Raw genomic sequence first — 21,255 nt, forward strand, 5'->3', positions numbered from 1 at the left:
ACAGTTGGAGTTGTATTTGAACCAATGAAACAACAGTACTGTTACAGGTCAAGCACACTACTACAAAGTAGAGACCTCTTTAAAGGGTAATGCTACACTACCACCCCTTCTACAACCTACTTACCAAGACACACAGAAAGACACACATTCCAACCCATTGACCTATGAACTTTCTATGGCTGGACTGATAAACATTTGTAGATGAGTTGAGCTCATGGCTGTGCTCTGGTCCATTCTGGCTCCATTCTCGCCATGTTTATCATTATCAGGATTATTTGTGGGATTAAATCACCAGAAGGAGCTGCTCTGTGCTGTGGCTGTTCTGATTAACTAGCTCGTGCAAACAGGGCTCACTCACAAAAATATCCATCCAACGTGCATATTACCCAGCACTGTCCTCATTGCCTGACTCCTCCTCCAACATCTGACTGTCGAAAATGGACCAGACACACACGTACACACACAGGCTCTGTCTTATCAGTGAAATTGTTTTGGAATGGGTCTGATGGCAGGCAGAGGACAGCCACAGATGTTTGGCTACCAAAGTGTGTGTGTGAGTGTGTGAGTGTGTGAGTGTGTGAGTGTGATCCCCATTGGTCCAAGCAATGACTGAGTTTCTGCCGATCACAAATAAAACAGAGAACCCTGGTTAGTAAAGAGTGGTTTCTGGTTGAACCTAACTTTATTGAACTTTGAACTTTATTCACCCCAACCCCAGGAAAAAGAGACACTTGGTCCTTCAACTGTTACTAGTTCCCATTCACTCCAATCCATAACCAAAACAAGTGATTTTGAGTGATGGTCAAGTAGCTAGACAGTGAAAGGATTGTCTAGTCCCAAACCAGGTGACACGTCAACTCACCAACGCAGCTGTGAATGAGATCAGTAGGTACTGGTCATTCTCATACATATCGGAGAGAGAGCGAGAGAGAGAGAGTGAGAGCGAGAGAGTGAGAGCGAGAACGAGAGAGGGCAAGACAGAGAGAGATCGAGCGAGAGCGAGAGAGTGTAAGGTCCGACACTGTAGTTGGAAAAGCATGTACGGGGAGTCAAACACTTAATCGGAACAGACATTGAACAAGGCAGGAACAGCGTCAGCATACGGGTATACAAGGACATATGACAATCAATGCTGAAGCAGGGAACAGAGCAGTGAACAGAGCGGGGCAATTGACAGATATAGGGGAGGTGATGACAGAGGTGACTGAGTCCAGGTGAGTCCAATAATCACTGATGCGCGTGATGGGGGGAAAGCAGTTGTGCGTAATGATGGTGGCAGGAGTGCGTAATACCTGGGAAGCCTTGCACCTTCGAGTGCGGGGGGGGCAGGCTTGACAGTCATAAAAGAGTGAGTGATGGAGAGCATGTTTACATGCAGAGACAGGGTTATTACAGTAACACTTCCTGTCACTCCTCTTCGCTATTATATGACACAACCAACCTCACAACCTATCACAGGAGAGCAGCTCTCAAACCACTTCAAACACACTCCACCATTTTAGAGACAGACACTGTGTGTGTGTGTACATGTATTTGTGTGATGCATCTACTCCCAGATCCCCCCCCCACATCATCCCAGAACAGGGAACGTTGTGAAGTTCCATTGTCGCTCAGGGCAACGATCAGCCCCAGAGGATTCTTCATACTGGGGGGGGGTGGAGTCAATCAGTAAGAGGGAATGAGAGCAAGAGAGAGGAGAGGAGAGAGGGTGGAAAGGAGAAAAAGAGAAAGAGAGAGAGAGAGAGGGTGGGTTGAAAAGGGTAGAGAGAGATACATATAAAGAAGCTGATTGCAGACTGCTGAAGGACAATGACAAGTGTATGTCAACGGCAGTGCATTGTGGGGGTTTATTTATACCTCTTTCTAAGGACAGACATTAATATTCATGCTGCTGTGAGTTACATCTGATCCCTCACCATTGTCTCCCTCCCTCCGCAATGAATATCACATCTAACACACACACACACACACACACACACACACACACACACACACACACACACACACACACACACACACACACACACACACACACACACACACACCTTTGGTGTGACACACACACACACCTTTGGTGTGTGTTGTTCTCTGGTCTCTGCAAGGGAGGATGTATACTCCACTTACAAGGAAATTGATGTAGTGGAGAGGTATTGGCATGGTTACCATCTGGCCCCTCACAACAACAGCCTTAGCCTGGACACAACATGACAATAAAATAGATAATGAATATGAATACAGCAGACATCCACATTTATTATAAATGTAGTTTTAACATCAATTTACATGTTTTCATTAATTACAATGTGTGTGTGTTTTGGCGCCTCACTGTGTGGCCCTCTACATCTCTGGCCCCCTGTCAATCAAATAGGGTCAAACAACACTTCAGAAAGATCCAGACCAGGACTTATGACAGACATATCAGAACATTAAGCGTAATGTTTGAAAGAACTGTATTACTGTATATAAATATAAAGTTGAAGTAGGAAGTTTACATAAATTTAGGTTGGAGTCATTAAAACTTGGTTTTAACCAATCCACACATTTCTTGTTAACAAACTATAGTTTTGACAATTCGGTGAGGACATCTACTTTGTGCAGAATGCTGTGGTATTCATGCTGGTTAAGTGTGCCTTGAATTCTAAATAAATCACTGACAGTGTCAGCAGCAAAGTACCCCCACACCATCACACCTCCTCCTCCATGCTTCACGGTGGAAACCACACATGCAGAGATCATCCGTTCACCTATTCTGCATCTCACAAAGACCAAAACATCTCACATCTGGACTCATCTGACCAAAGGACAAATTAGCACCAATCTAATGTCCATTGTTCATGTTTCTTTGCCCAATCAAGTCTATTATTCTTATTGGTGTCCTTTAGTAGGGGTTTCTTTGCAGCAATTCGATCAGGAAGGCATGATTGAGGCAGTCTCCTCTGAACAGTTGATGTTGAGATGTGTCTATTACTTGAACTCTGAAGCATTTATTTGGGCTACAATTTCTGAGGCTGGTAACTCTAATGAACTTATCCTCTGCAGCAGAGGTAACTCTGGGTCTTCCTTTTCTGTGGCGGTCCTCATGAGAGCCAGTTTCATCATAGCGCCTGATGGTTTTTACGACTGCACTTGAAGAAAGTTCTTGAATTTTTCCGCATTGACTGACCTTCATGTCTTAAAGTAATGATGGGCTGTTGATTCTATTTGCTTATTTGAGCTGTTCTTGCCATAATATGGACTTGGTCTTTTACCAAATAAGGCTATCTTCTGTATACCAACCCTACCTTGTGAAAAGACAACTGATTGGCTCAAACGTATAGAGAAGGAAAGAAATTCAACAAATTAACTTTTAAAAAGGCACACTTTTTAATTGAAATGCATTCCAGGTGACTACTTCATGAAGCTGGTTGAGAGAATGCTAAAAGTGTGAAAAGCTGTCATCAAGTCAAAGGGTGGCTACTTTGAAGAATCTCAAATATGAAATATATTTTGTTGGTCACTTCTTTGGTTACTACATGATTCCGTATTTGTTATTTCATAGTTATGAGGTCTTCACTATTATTCTAAATAGTATAAATGAAGAAAAATATTTGAATGAGTAGGTGTGTCCAACCCTTTGACTGGTATTGTATAACTTCCTTAATTTTGCTGGGACCCAGGAAGAGTAGCTGCAGCATGTGCAGCTAATTGGGATCCATAAGACAAATACAATACGCAAGATCCACGCGCAGGAGTAAACAAGACTCTTTGATATAGTCTAGCTGAGGATTGTGGGTAAAGCCAGCTGTGAGGCTGACAGAGGGCAGAGGACAGCTGTGGCCTACAGGACCCAACCATAACAAACTGGGTTGGTGGGAGTGGAGAGAGAGAGCGAGAGAGAGAGCAAAGGAGGGAGATAGGAGAGAGAGAAGGAGGGAGGGAGGCTGATGGAGGGAGAGTTAGTGATTGAGTGTGAAAGCGAGGGTGTGGGTTGTGAACTCCGAAATATGTCAGATGCAGTTATTTTGTCAAAGTCTACACTTTAATCTCTATCCACATTATTGACATGATTAGCTTCACTGGTGCTACCTGGCCTGGTTCCATTTTGACATCATTCTTCACTGGTGCTACCTGGCCTGGTTCCATTTTGACATCATTCTTCACTGGTGCTACCTGGCCTGGTTCCATTTTGACATCATTAGCTTCACTGGTGCTACCTGGCCTGGTTCCATTTTGACATCATTCTTCACTGGTGCTATCTGGCCTGGTTCCATTTTGACATTATTAGCTTCACTGGTGCTATCTGGCCTGGTTCCATTTTGACATTATTAGCTTCACTGGTGCTACCTGGCCTGGTTCCATTTTGACATTATTAGCTTCACTGGTGCTACCTGGCCTGGTTCCATTTTGACATCATTCTTCACTGGTGCTATCTGGTCTGGTTCCATTTTGACATCATTAGCTTCACTGGTGCTATCTGGCCTGGTTCCATTTTGACATCATTAGCTTCACTGGTGCTACCTGGCCTGGTTCCATTTTGACATTATCTTGTGACCTAGAGAGTTTAAGATGATCACATTCTGGGAGGAATTACAAAATTATAATTGTCTTGCGACCCACGAGTTCTTACCTGCTCCTCTCCTCTCCTCTCCTCTCCTCTCCTCTCCTCTCCTCTCCTCTCCTCTCCTCTCCTCTCCTCTCCTCACCTACACATTAATTCTTCCCCTACCGCCTTTTACCAAAACCTATGCCTCTTCAGCTACCAAGAAGATGGTTGCTGTGAATGGTAATTACATAGTGTGTTCCAACCACTTTAACTCTGGGCATAGGTGTCTGTGGAGACAGAAGACTGTAAGAATGTTATGTTAAAGACGTTCAGTCCAACTAAACAGTCCTCTTCAGTTAAATGAGACATCCAATTAGCTTCTACTTTGCTTCAATACATTGCATGGTTATCAAACTGAGGAGAGAAAATAACTGAGGAGGAGAGAAAACTGAGGAGGAGAGAAAATAACTGAGGAGAGAAAATAACTGGAGAGAGAAAATAACTGAGGAGAGAAAATAACTGGAGAGAGAAAATAACTGAGGAGTAGATAAAAGAAAGGAGAGAGAGAAGAGAAGAGATGAGGGGGAGAGCTTTTTAACATTTTTTATTTATTTCACCTTTATTTAACCAGGTAGGCCAGTTGAGAACAAGTTCTCATTTACATCTGCGACCTGGCCAAGATAAAGCTGTCACGCCCTGGCCTTAGTATTCTTTGTTTTCTTTATTATTTTAGTTAGGTCAGGGTGTGACATGGGGAATGTTTGTGTTTTGTCGGTTTTGGGTGATTATATGGTAAAGGGGGTGTTGGGTGTATTGTATGGGTTTGTGTGTAGTGCATGTGTCTAGCGTTGTCTATGTTGGTTTAGTTGTTTAGGAGAGTCTATGGTTGCCTGAATGAGTTCCCAATTAGAGACAGCTGATTTCTGTTGTCTCTGATTGGGAGCCATATTTAGGGTAGCCATAGGCTTTCATGTGATGTGGGTAATTGTCTATGTAGAACGTTTGTAGCCTGTGTGTGTATGTGCACAACGTTATTTAGCTTCACGTCGTTTGTTGTTTTGTATAGTTTGTTAAAGTGTGTCGTGTTCGTTCATCTTCTTTAAATAAAAAGAGAAGATGTATCATTATTCCGCTGCATCTTGGTCCGTCTCTCCAGTACACGATCGTGACAAAAGCAAAGCAGTGTGACACAAACAACAACACAGAGTTACACATGGAATAAACAAATGTACAGTCAATAACACAATAGAAAAAGTATATATACAGTGTGTGCAAATGGTGTAAGGAGGTAAGGCAATAAATAGGCCATAGTAGCGAAATAATTACAATTTAGCAAATTAACACCGGAGTGATAGATGTGCAGATGAGAATGTGCAAGTAGAAATACGGGTTTGCAAAAGAGCAAAAAAGTTAATAAAAACAATATGGGGATGAGGTAGGTAGTTGGATGGGCTATTTACAGATGGGCTGTGTACAGCTGCAGCGATCGGTAAGCTGCTCAGATAGCTGATGCTTAAAGTTAGTGAGGGAGATATGTCTACAACTTCAGCGATTCGTTCCAGTCATTGGCAGCAGAGAACTGGAAGGAAAGGCGACCAAAGGAGGTGTTGGCTTTGGGGATGACCAGTGAGATATACCCGCTGGAGCGCGTGCTATGGCTGGATGTTGTTATGGTGACCAGTGAGCTGAGAGAAGGCGGAGCTTTACCAAGTAAAGACTTATAGATGACCTGGAGCCAGTGGATCTGGTGACGAATATGTAGCAAGGGCAAGCCAACGAGAGCATACAGGTCGCAGTGGTGGGTAGTATATGGGGCTTTGGTGACAAAACGGATGGCACTGTGATAGACTGCATCCAGTTTGCTGAGTAGAGTGTTGGAGGCTATTTTGTAAATGACATCGCTGAAGTCGAGGATTGGTATGATAGTCAGTTTTACGAGGGTATGTTTGACAGCGTGTGTGAAGGAGGCTCTGTTGCGAATTAGGAAGCCAATTCTAGATACCATTTTGGATTGGAGATGTTTAATATGAGTCTGGAAGGAGAGTTTACAGTCTAACCAGAAACCTAGGTATTTGTAGTTGTCCACATATTCTAAGTCAGAACCGTCCAGAGTAGTGATGCTAGACGGGCGGGCGGGTGCGGGCAGCGATCCGTTCAAGAGCATGCATTTAGTTTCACTAGCATTTAAGAGTAGTTGGAGGCCACGGAAGGAGTGTTGTATCGCATTGAAGCTCGTTTGGAGGTTTGTTAACACAGTGTCCAAAGAAGGTTCAGATGTAAACAGAATGGTGTCGTCTGCATAGAGGTGGATCAAGGAATCACCAGCAGCAAGAGCGACATCGTTGACATATACGGAGAAAAGAGTCGGCCCAAGAATTGACCCCTGCGGTACCCCCATAGAGACTGCCAGAGGTCCGGACAACAGGCCCACCAATCTGACACACTGAACTCTATCTGAGAAGTAATTGGTGAACCAGGCGAGTCAGTCATTTGAAAATCCAAGGCTGTTGTCTGCCGACAAGAATACGGTGATTGACAGAGTCGAAAGCCTTGGCCAGGTTGATGAAGACGGCTGCACACTACTCTCTTTTATCGATGGCGGTTATGATATCGTTTAGTACCTTTAGCGTGGCTGAGGTGCACCCATGACAAGCTCGGAAACTGGATTGTACAGCAGAGAAGGTACGGCGGGATTCGGAACGGTCAGTGATCTCTTTGTTAACTTGGCTTTCGAGATGGAGAGAGATGGAGATGGAGAGAGAGGAGAGATACAGGGTGAGATAGAATAGAGATGAGTGTTGAGGGAGAGAGAGGAGAGATACGGGATGAGGTAGAGTGAGAGATGGAGATATACAGGGTGAGGGAGCGTGAGAGATGGAGAGAGAGGAGCGATACGGGGTGAGGGAGAGTGAGAGATGGAGAGAGGAGGGATATAGGGTGAGGTAGAGTGAGAAAGGGAGAGATACTGGTTGAGGAAGAGTAAGAGATGGAGAGAGAGTAGCGATACGGGGTGAGGGAGGGTGATAGATGGAGAGATCCGGGGTGATGTAGAGTGAGAGATGAAGATAGAGGGATACGGGGTGAGGGAGAGTGATAGATGGAGATAGAGGAGGGATACGGGGTGAGGGAGAGAGAGATGGAGGGAGAGAAGGGATACAGGGTGAGGGAGAGTGAGAGATGGAGAGATACGGGGTGAAGGAGAGTGAGAGATGGAGATAGAGGAGGGATACGGGGTGAGGGAGAGTGATAGATGGAGGGAGAGAAGGGATATGGGGTGAGGGAGAGTGAGAGATGGAGAGAGAGAAGGGATATGGGGTGAGGGAGAGTGAGAGTGAGAGATGGAGATAGAGGAGGGACACGGGGTGAGGGAGAGTGAGAGATGAAGAGAGAGGAGGGATACGGGGTGAGGGAGAGTGATAGATGGAGGGAGAGAAGGGATATGGGGTGAGGGAGAGTGAGAGATGGAGAGAGAGAAGGGATATGGTGTGAGGGAGAGTGAGAGTGAGAGATGGAGAGATACGGGGTGATGTAGAGTGAGAGATGGAGAGAGAGAAGGGATATGGGGTGAGGGAGAGTGAGAGATTGAGAGAGAAGAAAGAAAGCATACTGTGACCTCTGCCTTCCTCTTCTTTTGTATCAATAACTCGACAAAAATAACACCACCACTTCATCGAGCTCGACCAGACATTAGGCATTTTCAGCAAACAAAGACAGTGCACCTAGCACAGAGCCACAGACTGAGAGGAGTAGAGAGGAGAGGGAGGGAATGAGAGGAGTAGAGAGGAGATGGAGGGAATGAGAGGAGTAGAGAGGAGAGGGAGGGAATGAGAGGAGTAGAGAGGAGATGGAGGGAATGAGAGGAGTAGAGAGGAGATGGAGGGAATGAGAGGAGTAGAGAGGAGAGGGAAGGAATGAGAAGAGTAGAGAGGAGAGGGAGGGAATGAGAGGAGTAGAGAGGAGATGGAGGGAATGAGAGGAGTAGAGAGGAGAGGGAGGGAATGAGAGGAATAGAGAGGAGAGGGAGTAAGGGAATGAGAGGAGTAGAGAGGAGAGGGAGGGGAATGAGAGGAGTAGAGAGGAGAGGGAGTAAGGGAATGAGAGGAGTAGAGAGGAGAGGGAGTAAGGGAATGATAGGAGTAGAGAGGAGAGGGAGTAAGGGAATGAGAGGAGTAGAGAGGAGAAGGAGGGAATGAGAGGAGTAGAGAGGAGATGGAGGGAATAAGAGGAATAGAGAGGAGAGGGAAGGAATGAGAGGAGTAGAGAGGAGAGGGAGGGAATGAGAGGAGTAGAGAAGAGAAGGAAGGAATGAGAGTAGTAGAGAAGAGAGGGAGTAAGGGAATGAGAGGAGTAGAGAGGAGAGGGAGTAAGGGAATGAGAGGAGTAGAGAGGAGAGGGAGTAGGGGAATGAGAGGAGTAGAGAGGAGAGGGAGTGAATGAGAGGAGTAGGGAGGAGAGGGAGGGGAATGAGAGGAGTAGAGAGGAGAGGGAGGGAATGAGAGGAGTAGAGGGATGGAATGAGAGGAGTAGAGAGGAGAGGGAGGGGAATGAGAGGAGTAGAGAAGAGAAGGAGGGAATGAGAGGAGTAAAAAGGAGAGGGAGGGGAATGAGAGGAGTAGAGAGGAGATGGAGGGAATGAGAGGAGTAGAGAGGAGATGGAGGGAATGAGAGGAGTAGAGAGGAGAGGGAGGGAATGAGAGGAGTAGAGAGGAGATGGAGGGAATGAGAGGAGTAGAGAGGAGATGGAGGGAATGAGAGGAGTAGAGAGGAGAGGGAAGGAATGAGAGGAGTAGAGAGGAGAGGGAGGGAATGAGAGGAGTAGAGAGGAGAGGGAGTGAATGAGAGGAGTAGGGAGGAGAGGGAGGGGAATGAGAGGAGTAGAGAGGAGAGGGAGGGAATGAGAGGAGTAGAGGGATGGAATGAGAGGAGTAGAGAGGAGAGGGAGGGGAATGAGAGGAGTAGAGAAGAGAAGGAGGGAATGAGAGGAGTAGAGAGGAGATGGAGGGAATGAGAGGAGTAGAGAGGAGATGGAGGGAATGAGAGGAGTAGAGAGGAGATGGAGGGAATGAGAGGAGTAGAGAGGAGAGGGAGGGAATGAGAGGAGTAGAGAGGAGATGGAGGGAATGAGAGGAGTAGAGAGGAGATGGAGGGAATGAGAGGAGTAGAGAGGAGAGGGAAGGAATGAGAGGAGTAGAGAGGAGAGGGAGGGAATGAGAGGAGTAGAGAGGAGATGGAGGGAATGAGAGGAGTAGAGAGGAGAGGGAGGGGAATGAGAGGAGTAGAGAGGAGAGGGAGTAAGGGAATGAGAGGGGTAGAGAGGAGAGGGAGGGAATGAGAGGAGTAGAGAGGAGAGGGAGGGAATGAGAGGAGTAGAGAGGAGATGGAGGTAATGAAAGGAATAGAGAGGAGAGGGAAGGAATGAGAGGAGTAGAGAGGAGAGGGAGGGAATGCGAGGAGTAGAGAGGAGAGGGAGGGAATGGGAGTAGTAGAGAAGAGAGGGAGGGGAATGAGAGGAGAGAGGAGTAGAGAGGAGAGGGAGGGAATGAGAGGAGTAGAGAGGAGAGGGAGTAAGGGAATGAGAGGAGTAGAGAGGAGAGGGAGGGGAATGAGAGGATTAGAGAGGAGAGGGAGTAAGGGAATGAGAGGAGTAGAGAGGAGAGGGAGTAAGGGAATGAGAGGAGTAGAGAGGAGAGGGAGTAATGGAATGAGAGGAGTAGAGAGGAGAGGGAGTAAGGGAATGAGAGGAGTAGAGAGGAGAAGGAGGGAATGAGAGGAGTAGAGAGGAGATGGAGGGAATAAGAGGAATAGAGAGGAGAGGGAAGGAATGAGAGGAGTAGAGAGGAGAGGGAGGGAATGAGAGGAGTAGAGAAGAGAAGGAAGGAATGAGAGTAGTAGAGAAGAGAGGGAGTAAGGGAATGAGAGGAGTAGAGAGGAGAGGGAGTAAGGGAATGAGAGGAGTAGAGAGGAGAGGGAGTAGGGGAATGAGAGGAGTAGAGAGGAGAGGGAGTGAATGAGAGGAGTAGGGAGGAGAGGGAGGGGAATGAGAGGAGTAGAGAGGAGAGGGAGGGAATGAGAGGAGTAGAGGGATGGAATGAGAGGAGTAGAGAGGAGAGGGAGGGGAATGAGAGGAGTAGAGAAGAGAAGGAGGGAATGAGAGGAGTAAAAAGGAGAGGGAGGGGAATGAGAGGAGTAGAGAGGAGATGGAGGGAATGAGAGGAGTAGAGAGGAGATGGAGGGAATGAGAGGAGTAGAGAGGAGAGGGAGGGAATGAGAGGAGTAGAGAGGAGATGGAGGGAATGAGAGGAGTAGAGAGGAGATGGAGGGAATGAGAGGAGTAGAGAGGAGAGGGAAGGAATGAGAGGAGTAGAGAGGAGAGGGAGGGAATGAGAGGAGTAGAGAGGAGAGGGAGTGAATGAGAGGAGTAGGGAGGAGAGGGAGGGGAATGAGAGGAGTAGAGAGGAGAGGGAGGGAATGAGAGGAGTAGAGGGATGGAATGAGAGGAGTAGAGAGGAGAGGGAGGGGAATGAGAGGAGTAGAGAAGAGAAGGAGGGAATGAGAGGAGTAGAGAGGAGATGGAGGGAATGAGAGGAGTAGAGAGGAGATGGAGGGAATGAGAGGAGTAGAGAGGAGATGGAGGGAATGAGAGGAGTAGAGAGGAGAGGGAGGGAATGAGAGGAGTAGAGAGGAGATGGAGGGAATGAGAGGAGTAGAGAGGAGATGGAGGGAATGAGAGGAGTAGAGAGGAGAGGGAAGGAATGAGAGGAGTAGAGAGGAGAGGGAGGGAATGAGAGGAGTAGAGAGGAGATGGAGGGAATGAGAGGAGTAGAGAGGAGAGGGAGGGGAATGAGAGGAGTAGAGAGGAGAGGGAGTAAGGGAATGAGAGGGGTAGAGAGGAGAGGGAGGGAATGAGAGGAGTAGAGAGGAGAGGGAGGGAATGAGAGGAGTAGAGAGGAGATGGAGGTAATGAAAGGAATAGAGAGGAGAGGGAAGGAATGAGAGGAGTAGAGAGGAGAGGGAGGGAATGCGAGGAGTAGAGAGGAGAGGGAGGGAATGGGAGTAGTAGAGAAGAGAGGGAGGGGAATGAGAGGAGAGAGGAGTAGAGAGGAGAGGGAGGGAATGAGAGGAGTAGAGAGGAGAGGGAGTAAGGGAATGAGAGGAGTAGAGAGGAGAGGGAGGGGAATGAGAGGATTAGAGAGGAGAGGGAGTAAGGGAATGAGAGGAGTAGAGAGGAGAGGGAGTAAGGGAATGAGAGGAGTAGAGAGGAGAGGGAGTAATGGAATGAGAGGAGTAGAGAGGAGAGGGAGTAAGGGAATGAGAGGAGTAGAGAGGAGAAGGAGGGAATGAGAGGAGTAGAGAGGAGATGGAGGGAATAAGAGGAATAGAGAGGAGAGGGAAGGAATGAGAGGAGTAGAGAGGAGAGGGAGGGAATGAGAGGAGTAGAGAAGAGAAGGAAGGAATGAGAGTAGTAGAGAAGAGAGGGAGTAAGGGAATGAGAGGAGTAGAGAGGAGAGGGAGTAAGGGAATGAGAGGAGTAGAGAGGAGAGGGAGTAGGGGAATGAGAGGAGTAGAGAGGAGAGGGAGTGAATGAGAGGAGTAGGGAGGAGAGGGAGGGGAATGAGAGGAGTAGAGAGGAGAGGGAGGGAATGAGAGGAGTAGAGGGATGGAATGAGAGGAGTAGAGAGGAGAGGGAGGGGAATGAGAGGAGTAGAGAAGAGAAGGAGGGAATGAGAGGAGTAAAAAGGAGAGGGAGGGGAATGAGAGGAGTAGAGAGGAGATGGAGGGAATGAGAGGAGTAGAGAGGAGATGGAGGGAATGAGAGGAGTAGAGAGGAGAGGGAGGGAATGAGAGGAGTAGAGAGGAGATGGAGGGAATGAGAGGAGTAGAGAGGAGATGGAGGGAATGAGAGGAGTAGAGAGGAGAGGGAAGGAATGAGAGGAGTAGAGAGGAGAGGGAGGGAATGAGAGGAGTAGAGAGGAGAGGGAGTGAATGAGAGGAGTAGGGAGGAGAGGGAGGGGAATGAGAGGAGTAGAGAGGAGAGGGAGGGAATGAGAGGAGTAGAGGGATGGAATGAGAGGAGTAGAGAGGAGAGGGAGGGGAATGAGAGGAGTAGAGAAGAGAAGGAGGGAATGAGAGGAGTAGAGAGGAGATGGAGGGAATGAGAGGAGTAGAGAGGAGATGGAGGGAATGAGAGGAGTAGAGAGGAGATGGAGGGAATGAGAGGAGTAGAGAGGAGAGGGAGGGAATGAGAGGAGTAGAGAGGAGATGGAGGGAATGAGAGGAGTAGAGAGGAGATGGAGGGAATGAGAGGAGTAGAGAGGAGAGGGAAGGAATGAGAGGAGTAGAGAGGAGAGGGAGGGAATGAGAGGAGTAGAGAGGAGATGGAGGGAATGAGAGGAGTAGAGAGGAGAGGGAGGGGAATGAGAGGAGTAGAGAGGAGAGGGAGTAAGGGAATGAGAGGGGTAGAGAGGAGAGGGAGGGAATGAGAGGAGTAGAGAGGAGAGGGAGGGAATGAGAGGAGTAGAGAGGAGATGGAGGTAATGAAAGGAATAGAGAGGAGAGGGAAGGAATGAGAGGAGTAGAGAGGAGAGGGAGGGAATGCGAGGAGTAGAGAGGAGAGGGAGGGAATGGGAGTAGTAGAGAAGAGAGGGAGGGGAATGAGAGGAGAGAGGAGTAGAGAGGAGAGGGAGGGAATGAGAGGAGTAGAGAGGAGAGGGAGTAAGGGAATGAGAGGAGTAGAGAGGAGAGGGAGGGGAATGAGAGGATTAGAGAGGAGAGGGAGTAAGGGAATGAGAGGAGTAGAGAGGAGAGGGAGTAAGGGAATGAGAGGAGTAGAGAGGAGAGGGAGTAATGGAATGAGAGGAGTAGAGAGGAGAGGGAGGGAATGAGAGGGGTAGAGAAGACAGGGAGGGAATAGGAGGAGAAGAGAGGGAGGGAATGAGAGGAGTAGAGAGGAGATGGAGGGAATGAGAGGAGTAGAGAAGACAGGGAGGGAATAGGAGGAGAAGAGAGGGAGGGAATGAGAGGAGTAGAGAGGAGATGGAGGGAATGAGAGGAATAGAGAGGAGAGGGAATGAATGAGAGGAGTAGAGAGGAGAGGGAGTAAGGGAATGAGAGGAGTAGAGAGGAGAGGGAGTAGGGGAATGAGAGGAGTAGGGAGGAGAGGGAGTAAGGGAATGAGAGGAGTAGAGAGGAGAGGGGGGGAATGAGAGGAGTAGATAGGAGAGGGAGGGAATGAGAGGAGTAGAGAGGAGATGGAGGGAATGAGAGGAATAGAGAGGAGAGGGAAAGAATGAGAGGAGTAGAGAGGAGAGGGAGGGAATGCGAGGAGTAGAGAGGAGAGGGAGGGAATGAGAGTAGTAGAGAAGAGAGGGAGGGGAATGAGAGGAGAGAGGAGTAGAGAGGAGAGGGAGGGAATGAGAGGAGTAGAGAGGAGAGGGAAGGAATAAGAGGAGTAGAGAGGAGAGGGAGTAAGGGAATGAGAGGAGTAGAGAGGAGATGGAGTAAGGGAATGAGAGGAGTAGAGAGGAGAGGGAGGGGAATGAGAGGAGTAGAGAGGAGAGGGAGTAAGGGAATGAGAGGAGTAGAGAGGAGAGGGAGTAATGGAATGAGAGGAGTAGAGAGGAGAGGGAGGGAATGAGAGGGGTAGAGAAGACAGGGAGGGAATAGGAGGAGAAGAGAGGGAGGGAATGAGAGGAGTAGAGAGGAGATGGAGGGAATGAGAGGAGTAGAGAAGACAGGGAGGGAATAGGAGGAGAAGAGAGGGAGGGAATGAGAGGAGTAGAGAGGAGATGGAGGGAATGAGAGGAATAGAGAAGAGAGGGAATGAATGAGAGGAGTAGAGAGGAGAGGGAGTAAGGGAATGAGAGGAGTAGAGAGGAGAGGGAGTAGGGGAATGAGAGGAGTAGGGAGGAGAGGGAGTAAGGGAATGAGAGGAGTAGAGAGGAGAGGGGGGGAATGAGAGGAGTAGATAGGAGAGGGAGGGAATGAGAGGAGTAGGGAGGAGAGGGAGTAAGGGAATGAGAGGAGTAGAGAGGAGAGGGGGGGAATGAGAGGAGTAGATAGGAGAGGGAGGGAATGAGAGGAGTAGAGAGGAGATGGAGGGAATGAGAGGAATAGAGAGTAGAGGGAGGGAATGAGAGGAGTAGAGATGAGAGGGAGGGAATGCGAGGAGTAGAGAGGAGAGGGAGGGAATGAGAGTAGTAGAGAAGAGAGGGAGGGGAATGAGAGGAGAGAGGAGTAGAGAGGAGAGGGAGGGAATGAGAGGAGTAGAGAGGAGAGGGAGGGAATAAGAGGAGTAGAGAGGAGAGGGAGGGAATGAGAGGAGTGGAGAGGAGAGGGAGTAAGGGAATGAGAGGAGTAGAGAGGAGAGGGAGTAATGGAATGAGAGGAGTAGAGAGGAGAGGGAGTAAGGGAATGAGAGGAGTAGAGAGGAGAGGGAGTAATGGAATGAGAGGAGTAGAGAGGAGAGGGAGGGAATGAGAGGGGTAGAGAAGACAGGGAGGGAATAGGAGGAGAAGAGAGGGAGGGAATGAGAGGAGTAGAGAGGAGATGGAGGGAATGAGAGGAGTAGAGAAGACAGGGAGGGAATAGGAGGAGAAGAGAGGGAGGGAATGAGAGGAGTAGAGAGGAGATGGAGGGAATGAGAGGAATAGAGAGGAGAGGGAATGAATGAGAGGAGTAGAGAGGAGAGGGAGTAAGGGAATGAGAGGAGTAGAGAGGAGAGGGAGTAGGGGAATGAGAGGAGTAGGGAGGAGAGGGAGTAAGGGAATGAGAGGAGTAGAGAGGAGAGGGGGGGAATGAGAGAGGTAGATAGGAGAAGGAGGGAATGAGAGGAGTAGAGAGGAGATGGAGGGAATGAGAGGAATAGAGAGGAGAGGGAAAGAATGAGAGGAGTAGAGAGGAGAGGGAGGGAATGCGAGGAGTAGAGAGGAGAGGGAGGGAATGAGAGTAGTAGAGAAGAGAGGGAGGGGAATGAGAGGAGAGAGGAGTAGAGAGGAGAGGGAGGGAATGAGAGGAGTAGAGAGGAGAGGGAGGGAATAAGAGGAGTAGAGAGGAGAGGGAGTAAGGGAATGAGAGGAGTAGAGAGGAGAGGGAGTAAGGGAATGAGAGGAGTAGAGAGGAGAGGGAGTAAGGGAATGAGAGGAGTAGAGAGGAGAGGGAGTAAGGGAATGAGAGGAGTAGAGAGGAGAGGGAGTAAGGGAATGAGAGGAGTAGAGAGGAGAGGGAGTAAGGGAATGAGAGGAGTAGAGAGGAGAGGGAGTAAGGGAATGAGAGGAGTAGAGAGGAGAGGGAGTAAGGGAATGAGAGGAGTAGAGAGGAGAGGGAGGGGAATGAGAGGAGTAGAGAGGAGAGGTAGTAAGGGAATGAGAGGAGTAGAGAGGAGAGGGAGTAATGGAATGAGAGGAGTAGAGAGGAGAGGGAGGGAATGAGAGGGGTAGAGAAGACAGGGAGGGAATAGGAGGAGAAGAGAGGGAGGGAATGAGAGGAGTAGAGAGGAGATGGAGGGAATGAGAGGAGTAGAGAAGACAGGGAGGGAATAGGAGGAGAAGAGAGGGAGGGAATGAGAGGAGTAGAGAGGAGATGGAGGGAATGAGAGGAATAGAGAGGAGAGGGAATGAATGAGAGGAGTAGAGAGGAGATGGAGTAAGGGAATGAGAGGAGTAGAGAGGAGAGGGAGTAGGGGAATGAGAGGAGTAGGGAGGAGAGGGAGTAAGGGAATGAGAGGAGTAGAGAGGAGAGGGGGGGAATGAGAGGAGTAGATAGGAGAGGGAGGGAATGAGAGTAGTAGAGAATAGAGGGAGGGGAATGAGAGGAGAGAGGAGTAGAGAGGAGAGGGAGGGAATGAGAGGAGTAGAGAGGAGAGGGAGGGAATAAGAGGAGTAGAGAGGAGAGGGAGGGAATGAGAGGAGTGGAGAGGAGAGGGAGTAAGGGAATGAGAGGAGTAGAGAGGAGAGGGAGTAATGGAATGAGAGGAGTAGAGAGGAGAGGGAGTAAGGGAATGAGAGGAGTAGAGAGGAGAGGGAGTAATGGAATGAGAGGAGTAGAGAGGAGAGGGAGGGAATGAGAGGGGTAGAGAAGACAGGGAGGGAATAGGAGGAGAAGAGAGGGAGGGAATGAGAGGAGTAGAGAGGAGATGGAGGGAATGAGAGGAGTAGAGAAGACAGGGAGGGAATAGGAGGAGAAGAGAGGGAGGGAATGAGAGGAGTAGAGAGGAGATGGAGGGAATGAGAGGAATAGAGAGGAGAGGGAATGAATGAGAGGAGTAGAGAGGAGAGGGAGTAAGGGAATGAGAGGAGTAGAGAGGAGAGGGAGTAGGGGAATGAGAGGAGTAGGGAGGAGAGGGAGTAAGGGAATGAGAGGAGTAGAGAGGAGAGGGAGTAGGGGAATGAGAGGAGTAGGGAGGAGAGGGAGTAAGGGAATGAGAGAGGTAGATAGGAGAAGGAGGGAATGAGAGGAGTAGAGAGGAGATGGAGGGAATGAGAGGAATAGAGAGGAGAGGGAAAGAATGAGAGGAGTAGAGAGGAGAGGGAGGGAATGCGAGGAGTAGAGAGGAGAGGGAGGGAATGAGAGTAGTAGAGAAGAGAGGGAGGGGAATGAGAGGAGAGAGGAGTAGAGAGGAGAGGGAGGGAATGAGAGGAGTAGAGAGGAGAGGGAGGGAATAAGAGGAGTAGAGAGGAGAGGGAGTAAGGGAATGAGAGGAGTAGAGAGGAGAGGGAGTAAGGGAATGAGAGGAGTAGAGAGGAGAGGGAGGGGAATGAGAGGAGTAGAGAGGAGAGGGAGTAAGGGAATGAGAGGAGTAGAGAGGAGAGGGAGTAAGGGAATGAGAGGAGTAGAGAGGAGAGGGAGTAAGGGAATGAGAGGAGTAGAGAGGAGAGGGAGTAAGGGAATGAGAGGAGTAGAGAGGAGAGGGAGTAAGGGAATTAGAGGAGTAGAGAGAAGAGGGAGGGAATGAGAGGAGTAGAGAGGAGAGGGAGGGAATGAGAGGAGTAGAGAGGAGATGAGGGAATGAGAGGAATAGAGAGGAGAGGGAATGAATGAGAGGAGTAGAGAGGAGAGGGAGTAAGGGAATGAGAGGAGTAGAGAGGAGAGGGAGTAGGGGAATGAGAGGAGTAGAGAGGAGAGGGAGGGAATGAGAGTAGTAGAGAAGAGAGGGAGGGGAATGAGAGGAGAGATGAGTAGAGAGGAGAGGGAGGGAATAAGAGGAGTAGAGAGGAGAGGGAGGGAATGAGAGGAGTGGAGAGGAGAGGGAGTAAGGGAATGAGAGGAGTAGAGAGGAGAGGGAGTAATGGAATGAGAGGAGTAGAGAGGAGAGGGAGTAAGGGAATGAGAGGAGTAGAGAGGAGAGGGAGTAATGGAATGAGAGGAGTAGAGAGGAGAGGGAGTAAGGGAATGAGAGGAGTAGAGAGGAGAGGGAGTAAGGGAATGAGAGGAGTAGAGAGGAGAGGGAGTAAGGGAATGAGAGGAGTAGAGAGGAGAGGGAGTAAGGGAATGAGAGGAGTAGAGAGAAGAGGGAGGGAATGAGAGGAGTAGAGAGGAGAGGGAGGGAATGAGAGGAGTAGAGAGGAGATGAGGGAATGAGAGGAATAGAGAGGAGAGGGAATGAATGAGAGGAGTAGAGAGGAGAGGGAGTAAGGGAATGAGAGGAGTAGAGAGGAGAGGGAGTAGGGGAATGAGAGGAGTAGAGAGGAGAGGGAGGGAATGAGAGTAGTAGAGAAGAGAGGGAGGGGAATGAGAGGAGAGATGAGTAGAGAGGAGAGGGAGGGAATAAGAGGAGTAGAGAGGAGAGGGAGGGAATGAGAGGAGTGGAGAGGAGAGGGAGTAAGGGAATGAGAGGAGTAGAGAGGAGAGGGAGTAATGGAATGAGAGGAGTAGAGAGGAGAGGGAGTAAGGGAATGAGAGGAGTAGAGAGGAGAGGGAGTAATGGAATGAGAGGAGTAGAGAGGAGAGGGAGGGAATGAGAGGGGTAGAGAAGACAGGGAGGGAATAGGAGGAGAAGAGAGGGAGGGAATGAGAGGAGTAGAGAGGAGATGGAGGGAATGAGAGGAGTAGAGAAGACAGGGAGGGAATAGGAGGAGAAGAGAGGGAGGGAATGAGAGGAGTAGAGAGGAGATGGAGGGAATGAGAGGAATAGAGAGGAGAGGGAATGAATGAGAGGAGTAGAGAGGAGAGGGAGTAAGGGAATGAGAGGAGTAGAGAGGAGAGGGAGTAGGGGAATGAGAGGAGTAGGGAGGAGAGGGAGTAAGGGAATGAGAGGAGTAGAGAGGAGAGGGGGGGAATGAGAGAGGTAGATAGGAGAAGGAGGGAATGAGAGGAGTAGAGAGGAGATGGAGGGAATGAGAGGAATAGAGAGGAGAGGGAAAGAATGAGAGGAGTAGAGAGGAGAGGGAGGGAATGCGAGGAGTAGAGAGGAGAGGGAGGGAATGAGAGTAGTAGAGAAGAGAGGGAGGGGAATGAGAGGAGAGAGGAGTAGAGAGGAGAGGGAGGGAATGAGAGGAGTAGAGAGGAGAGGGAGTAAGGGAATGAGAGGAGTAGAGAGGAGAGGGAGTAAGGGAATGAGAGGAGTAGAGAGGAGAGGGAGGGGAATGAGAGGAGTAGAGAGGAGAGGGAGTAAGGGAATGAGAGGAGTAGAGAGGAGAGGGAATAAGGGAATGAGAGGAGTAGAGAGGAGAGGGAGTAGGGAATGAGAGGAGTAGAGAGGAGAGGGAGGGAATGAGAGGAGTAGAGAGGAGAGGGAGGGAATGAGAGGAGTAGAGAAGACAGGGAGGGAATAGGAGGAGAAGAGAGGGAGGGAATGAGAGGAGTAGAGAGGAGATGAGGGAATGAGAGGAATAGAGAGGAGAGGGAATGAATGAGAGGAGTAGAGAGGAGAGGGAGTAAGGGAATGAGAGGAGTAGAGAGGAGAGGGAGTAGGGGAATGAGAGGAGTAGGGAGGAGAGGGAGTAAGGGAATGAGAGGAGTAGAGAGGAGAGGGGGGGAATGAGAGGAGTAGAGAGGAGACGGAGGGAATGAGAGGAATAGAGAGGAGAGGGAAGGAATGAGAGGAGTAGAGAGGAGAGGGAGTAGGGGAATGAGAGGAGTAGAGAGGAGATGGAGGGAATGAGAGGAGTAGAGAGGAGACGGAGGGAATGAGAGGAATAGAGAGGAGAGGGAAGGAATGAGAGGAGTAGAGAGGAGAGGGAGTAGGGGAATGAGAGGAATAGAGAGGAGAGGGAGGGAATGAGAGGAGTAGAGAGGAGAGGGAGGGAATGAGAGGAGTAGAGAAGAGAGGGAGGGAATTAGAGAAATAGAGAGGAGAGGGAGGGAATGAGAGGAGTAGAGAGGAGAGGGAGTAAGGGAATGAGAGGAGTAGAGAGGAGAGGGAGTAAGGGAATGAGAGGAGTAGAGAGGAGAGGGAGGGAATGAGAGGAGTAGAGAAGACAGGGAGGGAATAGAAGGAGAAGAGAGGGAGGGAATAGGAGGAGTAGAGAGGAGATGGAGGGAATGAGAGGAATAGAGAGGAGAGGGAATGAATGAGAGGAGTAGAGAGGAGAGGGAGTAAGGGAATGAGAGGAGTAGGGAGGAGAGGGAGTAAGGGAATGAGAGGAGTAGAGAGGAGAGGGGGGGAATGAGAGGAGTAGATAGGAGAGGGAGGGAATGAGAGGAGTAGAGAGGAGATGGAGGGAATGAGAGGAATAGAGAGGAGAGGGAAGGAATGAGAGGAGTAGAGAGGAGAGGGAGGGAATGAGAGGAGTAGAGAGGAGAGGGAGGGAATGAGAGTAGTAGAGAAGAGAGGGAGGGGAATGAGAGGAGAGAGGAGTAGAGAGGAGAGGGAGGGAATGAGAGGAGTAGAGAGGAGAGGGAGGGAATAAGAGGAGTAGAGAGGAGAGGGAGGGAATGAGAGGAGTGGAGAGGAGAGGGAGTAAGGGAATGAGAGGAGTAGAGAGGAGAGGGAGTAAGGGAATGAGAGGAGTAGAGAGTAGAGGGAGTAAGGGAATGAGAGGAGTAGAGAGGAGAGGGAGTAAGGGAATGAGAGGAGTAGAGAGGAGATGGAGTAAGGGAATGAGAGGAGTAGAGAGGAGAGGGAGTAAGGGAATGAGAGGAGTAGAGAGGAGAGGGAGGGAATGAGAGGAGTAGAGAAGACAGGGAGGGAATAGGAGGAGAAGAGAGGGAGGGAATGAGAGGAGTAGAGAGGAGATGAGGGAATGAGAGGAATAGAGAGGAGAGGGAATGAATGAGAGGAGTAGAGAGGAGAGGGAGTAAGGGAATGAGAGGAGTAGAGAGGAGAGGGAGTAGGGGAATGAGAGGAGTAGGGAGGAGAGGGAGTAAGGGAATGAGAGGAGTAGAGAGGAGAGGGGGGAATGAGAGGAGTAGAGAGGAGACGGAGGGAATGAGAGGAATAGAGAGGAGAGGGAAGGAATGAGAGGAGTAGAGAGGAGAGGGAGTAGGGGAATGAGAGGAGTAGAGAGGAGAGGGAGGGAATGAGAGGAGTAGAGAGGAGACGGAGGGAATGAGAGGAATAGAGAGGAGAGGGAAGGAATGAGAGGAGTAGAGAGGAGAGGGAGTAGGGGAATGAGAGGAGTAGAGAGGAGAGGGAGGGAATGAGAGGAGTAGAGAGGAGAGGGAGGGAATGAGAGGAGTAGAGAAGAGAGGGAGGGAATTATAGAAATAGAGAGGAGAGGTAGGGAATGAGAGGAGTAGAGAAGAGAGGGAGGGGAATGGGAGGAGAGAGGAGTAGAGAGGAGAGGGAGGGAATGAGA

Source organism: Salvelinus fontinalis, chromosome 24 (assembly GCF_029448725.1).
Source record: "Salvelinus fontinalis isolate EN_2023a chromosome 24, ASM2944872v1, whole genome shotgun sequence".
In the NCBI taxonomy this organism is placed as follows: Eukaryota; Metazoa; Chordata; class Actinopteri; order Salmoniformes; family Salmonidae; genus Salvelinus; species Salvelinus fontinalis.